This window comes from Lithobates pipiens, unplaced genomic scaffold (genome assembly GCF_037356315.1).
Source record: "Lithobates pipiens isolate NorthernLeopardFrog02 unplaced genomic scaffold, aLitPip1_a1.2 Scaffold_30, whole genome shotgun sequence".
Lineage (NCBI taxonomy): Eukaryota > Metazoa > Chordata > Amphibia > Anura > Ranidae > Lithobates > Lithobates pipiens.
In genome coordinates this window covers 104,613,268-104,630,320 of record NW_027507791.1, presented here as the reverse complement: position 1 = coordinate 104,630,320, position 17,053 = coordinate 104,613,268, and the positions used below count along the sequence as shown (strand labels likewise).

General features: G+C 46.2%; 1 protein-coding gene across 1 annotated transcript in view; it reads right to left on the bottom strand.

Moving 5' to 3' along the window:
• The window catches only part of SLC39A9 (solute carrier family 39 member 9), a 45,374-nt gene extending 35,915 nt beyond the window's left edge, over positions 1-9,459 (bottom strand). The window contains exon 1 of the mRNA XM_077464725.1: positions 9,295-9,459. The gene's annotated coding sequence lies outside the window, so the exon portion shown is untranslated. The remainder of the gene's footprint in view (positions 1-9,294) is intronic.
• Between the last annotated feature and the right edge of the window lie 7,594 nt (positions 9,460-17,053).

The window sequence follows — 17,053 nt, the reverse complement described above, 5'->3', positions numbered from 1 at the left end:
CATTTTCCAGCACTGCTTTAACCCTCTTGGGCATGGAGTTCACCAGAGCTTCACAGGTTGCCATTTGAGTCCTCTTCCACTCCTCCACGACAACATCACGGAGCTGGCGGATGTTAAAGACCTTGCACTCCTCCACCTTCCATTTGAGAATGCCCCACAGATGCTCAATAGGGTTTAGGTCTGGAGACATCTTTGGCAAGTCCATCACCTTTGCTCGGCTTCTTTAGCAAGTGGTCATCTTGGAGGTGTGTTTGGGGTCATTATGTTGGAATACTGCCCTGCGGCCCAGTCTCCGAAGGGAGGGGATCAAGCTCTGCTTCAGTATGTCACAGTACATGTTGGCATTCATGGTTCCCTTAATGAACTGTAGGTCCCCAGTGTTGGCAGCACTCATGCAGCCCCAGACCATGACACTCCCACCACCATGCTTGACAGTAGTCAAAACACACTTGTCTTTGTACTCCTCCCCTTGACACCATCTGAACCATATAAATTTATCTTGGTCTCATCGGACCACAGGACATGGTTCCAGTAATCCATGTCCTTAGTCTGCTTGTCTTCAGCAAATTGTTTGCAGGCTTTCTTGTGCATCTTTACAAGAGGTTTCCTTCTGGGATGACAGCCATGCAGACCAATTTTATGCAGTGTCTGGTCTGACCACTGACAGGCTGACCCCCACCCCTTCAACCTCTGCAGCAATGCTGGAAGCACTCATACGTCTATTTCCCAAAGACAACCTCTGGATATGATGCTGAGCACGTGCACTCAACTTCTTTGGTCGACCATGGTAAGGCCTGTTCTGAGTGGAACCTGTAATGTTAAACCACTGTATGGTCTTGGCCACCGTGCTGCAGCTCAGCTTCAGGGACTTGGCAATCTTCTTACAGCCTAGGCCAGTGATGGCGAACCTTGGCACCCCAGATGTTTTGGAACTACATTTCCCATGATGCTCATGCACTCTACAGTGTAGATGAGTATCCTGGGAATTGTTCGCCATCACTGGCCTAGGCCATATTGATGCAGAGCAACAATTCTATTTTTCAGATCCTCAGAGTACTTTGCCATGAGGTGCCATGTTGAACTTCCAGTGACCAGAATGAGAGAGGGAGAGCGACAACAAATTTAACACACCTGCTCCCCATTCACACCTGAGACCTTGTAACACTAGCGAGTCACATGACATTGGGGAGGGAAAATGGCTAATTGGGCCCAATATGGACATTTTGACTTAAGGTGTACTTTTGTTGCCAGCAGTTTAGACATTAATGGCTGTGTGTTGAGTTATTTTGAGGGGACAGCAAATGTACACTGTTATACAAGCTGTACACTCACTACTTTGCATTGTTCCAAAGTGTAATTTCTTCAGTGTTGTCACATGAAAAGATAGAATAAAATATTTACAAAAATGTGAGGGGTGTACTCACTTTTGTGAGATACTGTGCCTACTATGACTACTATCACCAGGTGACCATGACCCATGCCTATACAAGTCATTGCACACCGATCGCACGGCATTACAGCGGGAGAGAGCGTCGTGTCAACATCGGAGGAAGAGAAGAGAGAAGAAGGTGATGCAGAAGACCGGGCCAACGCTAGCAAAAGAGCTGGAAGAAGATAGAGGAGGAGCCCGGCAGAAAAGCGGGAGAAGTGGCCGGAGAGTGCAGAGAAGTCAAAAGAGACCCCCGAAGTCAGAAGAAGACCCCCGGAGCTGCCTAATAAATGACTGTGTAGTGTGTTTTTTTGTTGACACTTTTTTTCCCTCGGGTGAATGGGTAGGAGTACAATGTACCCCATACTCATTCACATAGGGTGGGGGGCCAGGATCTGGGGGCCCCCTTATTAAAGCGGACTCCCGGATTCCGATAAGCCCCCCGCCCCTGGACCCCAACAACCAACGGCCAGGGTTGTCAGGAAGAGGCCCTTGTCCTCATCAACATGGGGACAAGGTGCTTCGGGGTGGGGGGCCGCAGGGTGCCCCCCTTCCCCAAAGCACCCACTCCCCCATGTTGAGGGCATGCGGCCTGGTACGGTTCAGGAGGGGGGGTGCTCGCTCATCCCCAACCCCTTTCCTGATCAGCCTGCATGCTCGGATAGGGGACTGGTATGGATTTTGGGGGGAACCCCACGCCGTTTTTTCCCCCTTAAAATCCACACCAGACCTAAGGGCCTGGTTTGCCCCTGAAGAGGAACCCATGCCGGTTTTCATTATTAGAGAGGCGACTTTTCCTGTAAGGTCGCTTCAATATAGATGGAGATCCGACTTGGAGGCGACTTCCATTGAATTCTATGGGCACAGGTCGCCTAGAAGTCAGATTGTAGTACAGGAACCTTTTCTGAAGTCAGAGTAACTGCAGAAGTGTGCAATAAGACGGATCCGCTCACTTACATTTATTTTTTCATGTAGCGCGACTTGAGGAGACTAGTCTAGGGGTGACTTGAAGTTGGATCCAAAGTTGCCCCTGTGTGAATGGACTCTCAAAGTCATCATGAGATGTTAACAACAGTTATTAGAGAGAGGGAGTATTTTTCCTGACATGGTTGAGTTTTCTACACAAGATACTGGCTGCAGCGAGATCTGCTCCAAAACATAAGGATAGCTTTTTCATTTCTCCAACATAGGTACATTATTGGTATATTCACACACAGGAAAAAAGGTGAACGCAAAAAAAAAAAAAAAAAAAAAAACACGACTAAATAAGTTTGCAGAGAACATCATCTGAGTAATCATACTAAGAATACACTGAATACAATCATAGAGAAACGCATGACCCGAATGCAATTCTATTGCTGGACAGCTGCTTTAGGCCAGGATACTTTCCCAAATGTATTTTTGCCATTGGTGGCCCAGTGAAAGAAATAACAGCTGGCCATGTACCCCTACCCCAGGTGCCAGGTCGCCGTGGCAACAAAAAGGTTAGTGTTGGCGCCTGGGTATTCCTGCCCGAATGCTCCCTGCTTGCCCATCTGCGGGCCCGGGACTTGCATAGCGGGTGCCGCTGGGTAGAGGGGGAAGGGTAGGAGAGTGGACACGTCTGATCTCCTTCCCCTTCTAGTTGTTGACTCGGAAGTGACAAGTGACGTCACTCCTGGGTCCCAGTTGACAGTGTTCCTGGCCATCAAAGAATATATTGCTGTGCGATATGCATTGCATAACATTCAGTGGAGCATGGTGGAGACAAGGAGAGTCATTTAGACCCTGGATGTTTCATTAAAGAGAACCTATCAAAAAAAAAAAAAAAAAATCAGAGGACTTTGACCCCTATGCGATGGGAAAAAGAAATAAAAAAAAGTGTTTTCTTTCAATTGTAAAAAATTTAAATTACACCCCAGCACATAAAATCCCCTGCCCCCCCCCCCCCCAACATATATGCACGTACAAGCGTAAATGTACGTGGGGGGACGCCTTTGCCTCAAAGCGTTGATTACTATACACAGGTTACTTATCGCCGCGCACGCTAAAGAGGGAGAGCAATAATTCTAGCACCTCCTACGCAACGCTAAACTGATAACTTAAAGCAGTTGTAGTTACATTTTTCACTTTGGTAAAAAGAATATCTCCTAAACAAACCTGTACCGTTTAGGAGATATTCCCCTCGCAATGAGCCGCTGACTTCAGCGGCACATGCACACAGGGGATTCTCGTCTGAAAGTCCGGCAGAAGCCAGACCCTGCAGGGAAAAACACTCCCGCGTGCATGCTCGGGAGTGACGACATTGCGGCTCCGGCCACTCACAGCGCTGGAGCGGTGATACCCGGAAGACACGCCAAGGGAACATGTCAGCTCCCTCGGCATGGATTGGGTGAGATGTCGGCGCCTTGTTCTAAGGTAAGTATTTCATAATGAGCTAGTATGCGGTGCATACTAGCTCATTATGCCTTTTCCCTTACAGGTGTTAAAAAAAAAAAAACACTTACTCCCGCTTTAAAGGGGGCTTTTAAAGTGTCGCCTATGGAAAAATATAGGGTACTGAACATGTTTAAGGTTTGACATGTTGGGTATCTCTATTTACTTGGTGCAACCTCGGATTTTTTTATTTTATCAAAAAATTAAGTAACATATTGCATTTATGTGCCCCCCAAAATAAACTTTTTAGACCCCTTTCACACCAGGGCATTTTGCAGGCGCTATAGCGTTAGAAATAGTGCCTGCAAAACGCCCTAAAGAAGCTGCACCATTGTGTGTAGTGTGAAAGCCCCGAGGGCTTTCACACTACAGCGGTGCGCTGGCAGGACGTCAGAAAAAAAGTCCTGCCAGCAGCTTCTTTGGAGCGGTGAAGGAGCGGTGTGTTTACCGCTCCTCCACCGCTGCTGCCCATTGAAAGCAATGGGGCAGCGCTGTGATGCCGCCGGGAAAACGCCGCTATAGCGACGTATTGCCGGCTGTTTTAACCCTTTCGCGGCCGCTAGCGTGGGTAAAAGTGCCCCGCTAGCGGCCAAAATGCGGCGCAAATCTGGCGGTAAAACGCCGCTAAAAATAGCGGTGTTTTACCGCCGATGCAAGGTGCGGTGTGGTGTGAAAGGGGTCTTAATGGGTTTTTTTACTGAACCTTTGTGGTAAAAAATTGTGACATAAAATATCGGAATTATCATTACTTTACTTTTCAAGGGTGTTTTCTATCAGAAAATATAGAATGTTTGGGGTTTTTGTTGTAGTCTTCAGGCCTAAAATTATTTAAAAATCTGTGCAAAAAACACAAACGTCTCTGGCTGTGACAGGGTTAAAAGATGTTTGCCTTCAGGAACACGTTACATGTTCCACCTGTAAGCTTTGTTAGCTAATAGAAAAAAAAAAATAGTTTCTATTTTTTTTTTTTTTTTTTTTAGCTGGCTCCTCGATTCAAAGCAAGTTTGTCAAGCCCCGTCATATAGCGCAGTGATCAATACAGACCAATGAACGAGCTCCCATAGGTCTAAATGTGAGCAGTCAGGTTTGCTGGATCACCAGGGTTCACAAGGTCCACGTGGTGGCAAACAAACCAGGTAGTAAACATTCCACTGTAGCAAAAAAAAGGAAAAAATGCAATCTTGACGGTGCCGCAGGTAGCTGCCCTGACCTGGAAATCTCCTGTACAGGCCTACACTGTTTACTGTTATTATGTTCAGTGTAGCAGATTTTTTTTGTTTTGTTCAGTTATGTTTTCTACCAACTGTCCTCGGATTGTGGGACTGGAAACATAAACATGGCCTCCCAGCACTTCCCACACTACTACTGCACCAAACACAATACCACAATATACTAAATCAGCACAACACAACAAGCTGTAGTACAAAAAAAAATAATAATATACGGCAGAAGATATTTTTCGGGGGGCTGTCTTGTGTACAGAAAAAATAAAATCTATTTTTCCGTATTTCAGGCTTTACCTGCCTCACTGTTTACTCTTAGATTGGACCTTCACCGAAATAGTGAAATTGTCCTTGACTGCCCCACCGAGGAAATTGTCTCCTCCCCCACTTAGCAATGGATTTTTTTTTTTTCCTTTAATAGAAGCACAGATTTTGGGCTGCAAAGCAACACTTTCACTCTTCTTCCCTCAACGAGATCCTGTCACTGCCCCCGGCGCGCAGGGCTCAGATCCTGAGGGCGCTGTTACACATCTGCACATGCTCAGGAAGTACATTCCCGACACGTGCCTGATTGCATACAAATTGAAACTCCTAAGGTTTGACCTCATATTATATGGTTTTGGTAAATCTGAAGGAAAAAAAAAATCTGCAGAAAATCTGATAGTGTGTATGGGGCTTAAGGCTGACAATACACAGACTATTCTCCCACTACAGACATGTCTCCAGTGGTAGAGGCACTAAAAAGACTGCCTGGGTGTCCCTATAGCAGGGGTCTCAAACTGGCGGCACTCCAACTACAAGTCCCATCATTTCTCTGCCGTGCTTGTAACTGTCAGCCTCGCAATGCCTCATGGGACTTGTAGTTCTGCAACAGCTGGAGGGCTGCCAGTTCAAAACCGCTGCACTATAGAATTGCTCCCTCTGTAGCCACATGCAGGGAAACATTGCTCCAACACTGCTGAATCTTGATTGCTAGTGATGGGAGCGACATCTCCCTGTCTCAGCTACAGAAGGAAGTGCATCCATAAAGACAAACAGGCAGACTCTCTTGGCGATCCTGCCAATGGCAATTCGGACAGATGTACAGATGACTACAGCAACAGTAGATGTTATTCTACTCTATTCTATGTGATATACTGCAATTCCACTACATAGGATTGGGGGGGGGGGGGGGGGACACCGAGTACTACAACACAGGATAGAAACTGCCCTCCTAAAACAGTCAAATGATCCAACGGCTAAAACTAGGGATGCACCGATATATTGGATGTTGAAAATTTCTGCCCGAAAATAGGGTTATCAGTGCTTTATCGATAGAAAAAAAAAAAAAAAGGTGCCAATAATGGCCACCAAAAGTTATCGCCCAAAAATAGGAAAAAAAAGTGCCGACAATGACAGAAAATAAATTCATATTTAAATTCATGATATTAATTAAAAAGTTGAAGACAAATTTATATATATATATATAAAAAAAATATATAATTTTTTTAAAGAAAACTGTCCACTTCGGGTTTCCAGCCAAGTGCATCCTGAATTTTCATTTTGGTGCGCCATTAGCTAAAACCAATGGACACCCTTCTGTACGCCTACTCCTGGACCTCTACTGCATTTGACACAGTGGACCACCCCCTCCTCAAAAAAATTCACTCCTTTGGTCTTCGTGAAGCACTTTTCATTGGTTCTCATCCTACCTATCCCACCGCACCTTCGGCTGTACTTTTCTACTTTCGGCTTTCCTTTTTTCCTTCGGGGTCGCCCAAGGTTCTGTTCTAGAGCCTATCCATCTACACCTCCTCCCTGGGTCAGCTGATAGCCTCCCATGGCTTTCAATATAATTTCTACATTGATGACACCCAAATCCATCTCTCGGCTCACTCATACATAACCAATGTACTGACAGACATATCAGTCTGGATATCACACCACTTCCTCAAACTCAATCTATCCAAAACCGAGCTCATAAAATATCCTCCCCAACGTTTCTCTTCACCTGACTTCTCTGTCAAGATCGATCGAACAACGATCAACCTGTCCCTATATGCCAGGATGCCAGTTGTAATCCTGGACACTGAACTCTCCTTTCAGCCCCAAATCCAACTACTGTCCAAATGTTGCCACCTCAACCTCTGCAACATCTCCAAAATACGGCTTTTCCTAACCAGTGACAACACAATGTTTCTAATTTCCTCCCCGATTATCTCTCACCTCAACTACTGCAAATCCCTCCTCATTGGCTTACCTCTAAATAGACTATCCTCACTTCAGTCCATCATGAATGCTGCTGCCAGACTCATCCATTTTACCACCTTCGGCCGCACATCGAATCACTGTTCAAATTTAGCCACCTTAATCTACGCAACATCTCCAAAATACGAGCCTTTTCTAACCAAGGACACCAGAAAGCTTCTAATGATTTCCCTGATTATCTCTTGCCTTGACTACAACTCCCTCCTCATTGGACAATCTTTATGTAGGCTACCCCCCCTTCAGTCCATCATGAATTCTGCTGGCAGATTCATCCACCTTACCATCCATTCAGTGTCCGCAACTCCTCACCATCAATCCCTCCACTGGCTTCCCTACAAACCCTACAAATTAAATACTAACAACTTTCAAAGCCATCCACAACTTGGCCCTCATCTACATCACTAACCTAGTCTCAAAATACCAACCTAATCATTCTCTTCGTTCCTCCCAAGACCTACCACTCGCTACCTCCTCCCATGCTTACCTCCAGGACTTCTCCAGAGCCTCTGCTATCCTATGGAACTCTCTACCCCAATCTGTCCAACTATCTTCTACTCTGTCCACGTTTAGACGACCCCTGAAACCCCTTCTCTTGGGCACCTAACAACTGTAATTTTATTTTCTCCATCAGCTCACCCCTCCCCACACACAGTTTTTGCCTTCTGTATCAGCTGACCCTCCCTTTTAGATTGCAAGCTCTGGGCCCTCTGATTCCTCCTGTATTGAAGTGTATTGTAGCTGCACTGTTTGCCCTAACAAAGTGGTGTGCATACTATTGGCGCTATATAAATCCTGTATAATAACAGCACTGTGCACTATTACCCTACAGGAATAGTATTCTCAGCACTGACTACTGGACTATATAAGGACTGATCACAGTACACTATACTGGACTGGTGACAGCACACACCACTATACTGGACTATAGAAGGACCGATGACAGCACACACCACTATACAAGGACCGATGACAGCACACACCACTATACAAGGACCGATGACAGCACACACCACTATGCTGGACTATAGAAGGACCGGTGACAGCACACACCCCTATACTGGTCTATAGAGGGACCGGTGACAGCACACACCCCTATACTGGACTATAGAAGGACCGGTGACAGCACACACCCCTATACTGGACTATAGAGGGACCGGTGACAGCACACACCCCTATACTGGACTATAGAGGGACCGGTGACAGCACACACCCCTATACTGGACTATAGAGGGACCGGTGACAGCACACACCCCTATACTGGACTATAGAAGGACCGGTGACAGCACACACCCCTATACTGGACTATAGAAGGACCGGTGACAGCACACACCCCTATACTGGACTATAGAAGGACCGGTGACAGCACACACCCCTATACTGGACTATAGAAGGACCGGTGACAGCACACACCCCTATACTGGACTATAGAAGGACCGGTGACAGCACACACCCCTATACTGGACTATAGAAGGACCGGTGACAGCACACACCCCTATACTGGACTATAGAAGGACCGGTGACAGCACACACCACTATACTGGACTATAGAAGGACCGGTGACAGCACACACCACTATACTGGACTATAGAAGGACCGGTGACAGCACACACCACTATACTGGACTATAGAAGGACCGGTGACAGCACACACCACTATACTGGACTATAGAAGGACCGATGACAGCACACACCACTATACTGGACTATAGAAGGGAAGGACCGATGACAGCACACACCACTATACTGGACTATAGAAGGACCAGTGACAGCACACACCACTATACTGGACTATAGAAGGACCAGTGACAGCACACACCACTATACTGGACTATAGAAGGACCGATGACAGCACACACCACTATACTGGACTATAGAAGTACCGATGACAGCACACACCACTATACTGGACTATAGAAGGACTGATCACTATACTGGTCTATGACAAGAGAGCAGAAGGCAGGGCACACTGAGCACTTCTTACATTCTAGCTGTCAGTCTGTCCCCCCGGCGGATCCCCGGTGTCCCGATCAGTCACAAGGCCTCAGCAGGTAACACATATGCATCCGGCCATCTTGCTTCCAGCGATCCTTCTGCTGCCATGGTGTCATTACAGGAAGTTCTTCCGGGTCACACGGCCAGTGACGTCACCCGGGATGAGGCTGCCTTAGTAGACGGGGAGGAGTTTCTGCTTCCTCTAGAAGTGTGTAGTAGAAGGATGATGTCACTGTATCCTTACTGTGGAGGTGTGCGGGGTGTAGCAAGATGGCGGCACTTCCGTTAGTCATTCTGACGGGTCGCCAAATCTGATGAAACACCTGTATTGCTCATAGAGACTTGTTATGTTGTGTACTGTGAAGGAAGGGGGTAGTATGAACAGCACAGGGACTTCCTCCATATGTCTACAGTGCATACCTCCCAACTTTTTGAGATGGGAATGAGGGACAACTATCAGCAAAAGTATGCAGGCGTAACAACATATTCGGCGACCCATCTCAGTTTGCTACGGAAGTGACATTCTGTCGCTGCCATTTTGGTACACCCCACACTCGTCCGCAGTAAAGATACACTAAGAAGGGGGAAAGCAGACATGTTGTTACACCCACTGGAGTTTTTAATTTTAGACGTATTTATAACAGTAAAGTGAGTTTATATAGTGAAATACAGGACTTACAACTCCGTCTGACTACATAGATCTTAAATTATAGGGCAACACTATGTAAACAGCGGAGGGAGAACGTACTTGTCAGATTCTGCCTCGCTGTTGCGGGGCGGGTTTTGCCTGTATTAAACGGCGTGTTTTCTGTCTGTTGCATGGCGGGTCCAGTGTGTTGAACAGAGGGTTTTTTTTTGTCTTAGCCCTTGTACACACGGTCGGAGAATCCGTCGGAATGTGTCCTATCGGACCGCGTCATCGGATAATCCGACTGTGTGTGGTATGCATCGGACTGATTCCATCCGAATATCCGTCAGACCTAATTTTCGAACATGTTGGAAATATTTCCCGACCAACTGGTTCGATCGGACATACTCCGATCATGTGTAGCGAATTTTGATCGGACCAAGTAGCACGCATGCTCAGATCAAATTCCTACATCAAAGCTATTGGCTACTAGCCTGAATGTAGTCCCATCGTAAATAAATTACGTCATCACGTTCTGAAAGATCGGATTTTTCGACAACTTAGTCCGACCGTGTGTATGCAAGAGTTTCGGACACAATCCGTCGGACTAAATCCGACGGACAAAATCCGATGGATTTGGTTGGCAGAATCTCCGACCGTGTGTACAGGGGCTAAGGGTGGGTTGAAACACAAAACCCTCCCTTCAACACACCCACAACCCACCCTGAAATAGCGAAGAAGAATCTGACAATTACATTCTCCCTTGGCGCTTAGCAGATCATCGGATACTGCCCCTGACTTTCTGCACATGCGCTGTGTTGACATCACACCAGCTGATCAACATATCAGCTGACATGACATTGCATCCTGCGCATGTGCACACTCATCTGAGGCATTTTTCGACGGAGGTCAATATTCGAAAGAGCACCGGCAATGGCACCGTCCGACTTTGCTAGTTCCTGCACTACTTTTGGTGACTTCAGGGGAGATTTCAATAGACATGTGTGCATGAACCCGCACAGATGTCTTTCAAATCGGCCCCGAACTCGCAATGAAATGTGGGTTTGAAATCACGATTTCAAACTCGCCTCCCAATGTGAACGTATCTTTAATCGAACAAGCTGAAGTTGGAAGCTAATTGGCTACCATGCACAGTTGCACCAGATTTTACACTCTCCTGTTTTAGTAAATGAACCCAATATAAATATTTGCAGCTGCTATCTACTTGCGCTCTATCTCATAAAAAGCAGCTCAGCAGAAAAAGTCCATTACAATCTTAGCTACAAACCTGTCAAATTTTTCTATTCAGTCTGTGAAAAAGGAAGACAGTTTTTCAGTTGCAGACACCATCTTCTTACTCTCTTCTTCATAAATTGCAGCCTATCCAATCATCGATTCAAAGATGATGTACAAGCCTATACAATATTTATATTTTTAAATTAAAGTGGTAGTTTAAAAAAAAATACCTGTAAGGCAATTGCATAATGTGCATCGCATACTAGCACACTATGAGAATACTTATGTTGGAACAAAGCCTTCCAGCGATGCACTGTCACTGCTGAGAGGGCTGACATCTTCCCCCAGTCTTTCTTCCGGGTTCACGTGTGATAGGCCGCAGCCGCGATTACATCACTCCTGCACATGCGCGGGAGCACTCGGTTCTGGCACAATGCTTTGAAGGTCAGAGCCAGTGATATAACTGACTGCATGCAGGATGAATATCTCTTACATGGTGCACATTTAGGAGATATTCATTTTACCTACAGCTAAGCCTTATTATAGGCTTACCTGTAGGTAAAAATCACCAAGCAGTCTTTACTACCGCTATAAAACAAAAAAATAACCATTTTTTATTTCCAGATGCAATATGCCAACTAGCTATTTTTTTTCCAGAAATTGCAGCCTTTCCACAGAGGCCTATAATTTGTGGTGCAAACCTGTAACCTTTTTCCATCTTCCATCCCCAAAATTAGACTCTAATTTTTTTTTCTTAATGCAATCTGCTTGGCCCCTTTCCTCGGAAATTGTTCATTTTTTTATTTTAAATGGTAAACAAATAAACATTAATGTTTACTTTCAATATGTCTGCTCACTCCCTAAGAAATTGCACCCTGTCCAACAAGGCTTGAAGCAGTATTAAACCCAAAAGCAAACATTTATTATATTGCAGCTTACCAATCCTTAGATAAGATGTCCTTTGTTAGGCTTTCTTTCTTCTATTTTCATCTGGTGATCCAGCCAGCAAGTCTGCTGTTTTTGAAAAGCACAAGTTCTCTAGTAGAATGTATTGGTTTACATGGATGAAACAAGCCACTTAACACTGGCAGGGTTAGTAAAATAATCAGCCTTTATTTATGCAAAACCTTTATCCCAAAGGAAGGAAAAAAATTGTTTGCTGTAAGTGATAATAAAATGTGAGCTGAATTTTAGCTTCAGTTTGTTAGCTGATCTAAATCCACGAATCCATTAAGTACTACCCTCCCCTAGACTGACAATGCCGCTGTGCCTCCTGTGCTCGTTCATTCAGAGTTGTGTATCACTAATACAGGAGGTATGTTATTGGTCAGATCATCAGGTGAAAACAGAGGGGAAAAAAGTAAAAGAAAGGAAAACGAATTGCGGCCACCACATCTAATGATTGGTGAGCTGCAATATACAAGGTCTTCAAAAAGTTTCCACACTTTTTAAAATGTAATAGTTAAAAAACTGCAGAAACTTTTTGAAGAAACCCTCGTATTACATTTTTGGTTTTGAGTTTAACCACTGGAGATCCGCGCCATAGCTGAATGACGGCTACAGCGCGGACCTGCTTTGCCGGGACTACGTCTATTGATGTCGTCCTGTGCACGAGCGGCCTGCGCGCCCCCTGAGGGGCGCGCTCTGTGATCAGCGAGTCTATGAGACTCGCCTGATCACGGATTAGAGCAAGGGGTCGATCCCGACCCCTTACCACGTGATCAGCTGTCAACCAATGACAGCTGATCATGTGACACAACAGAGCCGGTAATCGGCCAGCGCGAGGAGAAAAAAAAAAGCCGATCGCCGGCGGCCATGAGAGGGACTTCAGTCCCGATCACGGCCAACTCATCAGTGCCCACCTACCCCCTGCCAGTGCCACCTAAATATTAAAAAAGTGCCACCCATCAGTGCCCATAGTGCCACCCATCAGTGCCCACAGTGCCACCCATCAGTGCCCACAGTGCCACCCATCAGTACCCACAATGCCACCTATCAGTGCCCACAGTGCCATCTATCAGTGCCCACAATCTGCCTCAACAACAGTGCTGCACCTCAGTGCCACATATCCGTGCCCATCAGTGTCATCTACCAGTGCCCATCAGTGCAGCCCATCAGTGCCCAGCAGTGCCACCTATCAGAGCCACCTATCAGTGCCACCTATCAGTGCCCATCAGTCCCATCTATCAGTGGTACCTATCAGTGCCCCTTAGTGCCACCCATCCGTGCCACCCATCCGTGCCACCTATCAGTGCCATCTTATCTGTGCCAATCTTTGCCCATGAGTGCCGCCTTATCTGTGCCCATCAGTACTGCCTTATCTGTGCCTATCGGTGCCACCTTATCTGTGCCTATTAGTGCCGCCTTAACTGTGCTTATCAGTGCCCACCAGTGCCGCCTATCAGTGCCCACCAGTGCCGCCTCATCAGCGCATTTCAATGAAGGAGAAAAATTACCTGTTTGAAAAATTTTGTAACAAACTATTAAACATGATTTTTTATTTTTTTTTATTTTGCATCTTTTTTTGTTTGTTTAGCAAAAAATAAAACTCCCAGCTGTAATTAAATACCACCAAAAGAAATCTCTATTTGTGGGAAAATAATGATAAAAATTTCATTTGGGTACAGTGTTATATGGCCGCGCAATTGTCATTCAAAGTGCATCAGCGCTGAAAGCTGAAAATTGGTCTGGGCAGGAGGGGGGTTTAAGTGCCCAGTAAGCAAGTGGTTAATAGAGCCTTAAAGGGATTGTAAGGAGAATTTTTTTTTTTTTTTTAAATAGCAAACATGTTATACTTACCTCCACTGTGCAGCTCGTTTTGCACAGAGTGGCCCCGAACCTGCTCTTCTGGGGTCCCTCGGCGGCTGTCTCTGCTTCCTCTCGCAAGTGCTTCTCACGTTCATGCGAGCTCCCTCGCATGGTGAGAAGCATCTGCGGGCGCGCTTCCGTGATACAGCCGGCGGCTATAGTCTCAGTCTGATTCATGGTTTCTGACAGTAGGCGAAGGCCATGAATTCAGAAGATGCAGCGAATACACTTGTTGGTAATATTTTTTCCAGATTGGATTTGCAGGATCACGGCATGGATCAGTTTGCCATGGAGTTACATTCGCTCTTGAGTTGCACCGCTCACCTGGAATCTCCCACTGGGGCTGCTCCCGTACAACCTGTGTTGCAGGCCATCCCTGCTGTTGCTCCAGTCGCAGTGCAGGCACCCGCCTCGAGCATTACCTCTATAAGAGGTATGTCTGGTTCCGCTCCGCTTTCCCAGCGATTTGGGGGGGATCCAGTCCAATGCAGAGGGTTTCTCAACCAGGTTGAGATATACTTTGAGATGCTGCCCCAGGTGTTTCCCACAAACAGAAGCAAAGTAGGTTTTGTGATATCTTTGATTTCTGAGAGAGCCTTGGAGTGGGCAAACCCTCTATGGGAGACACAAAAACCTGTTTTCCTGAGTTAGCTTGAGTTTGAGACTTTTTTTATAGGGTATTTGACGTTCCCGTATGCTCCGTTTCTGCTGTCAAGTGCCTCCTGTCCATCAAAAAGAGTATGAGAAGTGTTGCTGATTACGCCATTGAATTCCGTACTCTGGCAGCAGAGGTTGCTTGGAACAACGGGCCCTCGTGGCTGCTTTTTCTCATCGTCTCTCAGATACCATCAAGGATGAGATAGCAGCCCTAGATATACCCACTGAGCTGGAGAGGTTGATCATGTTTGCCATCCTCATTCACTCCAGACTCAGAGAAAGATTCCCATTTAAAGGAGCGCTTGCAGAAGCCTCCTGTACATTTGTCTTCGAAGTTTGCAGTCCCACCCTTGCCTTCCTCACCTCCCATGCCTCCTGGTACAGAGTCGTTCTGTGAAGATAAACCCATGCACTTGGGCTTCACGTGTCTCTCTGCGGATGAGAGAACCCTTAGGTGGAGGGAGAGATTGTGGCTTTATTGTGGCCATGCAGGTCACTTTTGGAAGTCACGTCCTACCTGTCCAGGGAACACCCGAACCTTAAGGTCTTGTGACGGACAGACCTTAGGTGGCATTTTTTTCATCCCCAGTTATCCAGAAGGATAAGCCCCTGGTTTCAGTTACCCTTTCTTGGGCTGAGTCATCCGTCGAGATACAGGCTCTTATCGGCTCTGGGGCTGCAGGTCTGTTCATTGAAGCTGCCTTTGTATCGAAGCACTCGATTCCGCCGCAGCTGCGTGACACTCCACTTGCCCTTGAGGCTCTTGACGGAAGACCTCTATAGCCTGCCCATGTGACTGTTCCATTGTCCATGGCCGTAGGGGCTCTTCACCATGAGATAATCCAATTCCAAGTTATTTCCTCGCCTAAGTTTCTGTTGGTTATTGGCTATCCTTGGTTACAGAGGCACAACCCCTCTTTTCATTGGCTCCATTCTGAGGTTCCCTCCTGGTCGCCACAATGCAGTAAGACATGCTTCCAGAAGGTAACCAAGGTCTTGTGCGCCTCTTTACTCTCCTCCCTGCCAGAGGAGTATGTTGTAGATGCACTTTCTCAAGGTTTCATTTGCAAATCCTCGTCTCCTACTTGTGCTGGTTTCTTCTTTATGAAGAAGAAGAGTGGTGAACTGAGACCTTGTATTGATTATAGGGGTCTCAATCATTTCACGATTAAGAATGCCCAGGGCCGTCTTTAATATTGACTGGACCCCGGGCAAACATTTTCTTGGGCCCCCTCTTCACCGCAATTTCGCTCTCTACATGTTTTGAGACATACAATAAATAGCTAGACTCAAAATCAGTTTATTGATTCAGATCAGGCAGTGAATGTGATTGGTTGCAGTGTATCATTACTACTTACTGACTGGCTGCTAGAGGTTACAGCACACATTATGGTTCACTGTTATTTTCTAGAGGTTACCGCACATGACTTCTGCTTGTTGGTTGCTAGAGATCACTGTACATCAATACTGCTCACTGATTAATTGCTAGAGGTTACTGAACATCTATATACCACTCACTAATTGGTTGTTAGAGGTTACTGCACACCAGTGATGGCGAACCTTGGCACTCCAGATGTTTTGAAACTACATTTCCCATGATGCTCAACTATACTGCAGAGTGCATGAGCATCATGGGAAATGTAGTTCCAAAACATCTGGGGTGCCAAGGTTCGCCATCACTGCTGCATACCATTACTGCTCACTGGTTGCAAGCGGTTAATGCACAGCATTACTGCTCACTGGTTGCTAAAGGTTACAGCACATCATCTCCTTGCTGCCTGCCTGCGTATTCACATGCACAAAAAATTCAGGGTGCTGTGGCACCATGTTATTTTGAAGAAGGGTTCCACCTCCAAATTGCTTACTTTTGCAGAACAGGCTGATGTTAGGCTTAATGACCACAGTTGTAGGCAGGACTTTCAAGCATGCTCCTTTACCTCCCCAGTGGGCAGCATTCAGCAGAAGTAATGGTAGATGTGACCTCAGGGGGACATGAGATACATATGAATGCTGCCTCTATTTAGATATCAATGCCGCAGTCCACTACTATTTACATATCAATGCAGGTTATTTGCATGTAAACATGGGATCTGCAGGTGAATCATCTGTACATGGCAATAAGGCAGAGGTGGGCAGCAGCAGAAGTTTACACTGAGATATTGAGACACAACACGGGACTTAAACTTCAAGCAATAAGGGAATTTAAACCGGGATAGTTGGCAAGTATGAGGCAGATGTTTTGGACCCCACTACAATGATGGGGCCCAGGCAGCTGCCCCTTTTGCTCTGCCTTAAAAATGGTCCTGAGAATGCCTATTCGATTCCTTTGATTATGAAGTTATTTGACCACCTCAAGGAAGCAACGGTTTTCACAAAGCTTGATTTGAGAGGGGCATACAATCTCATGAGGATTAAGGAG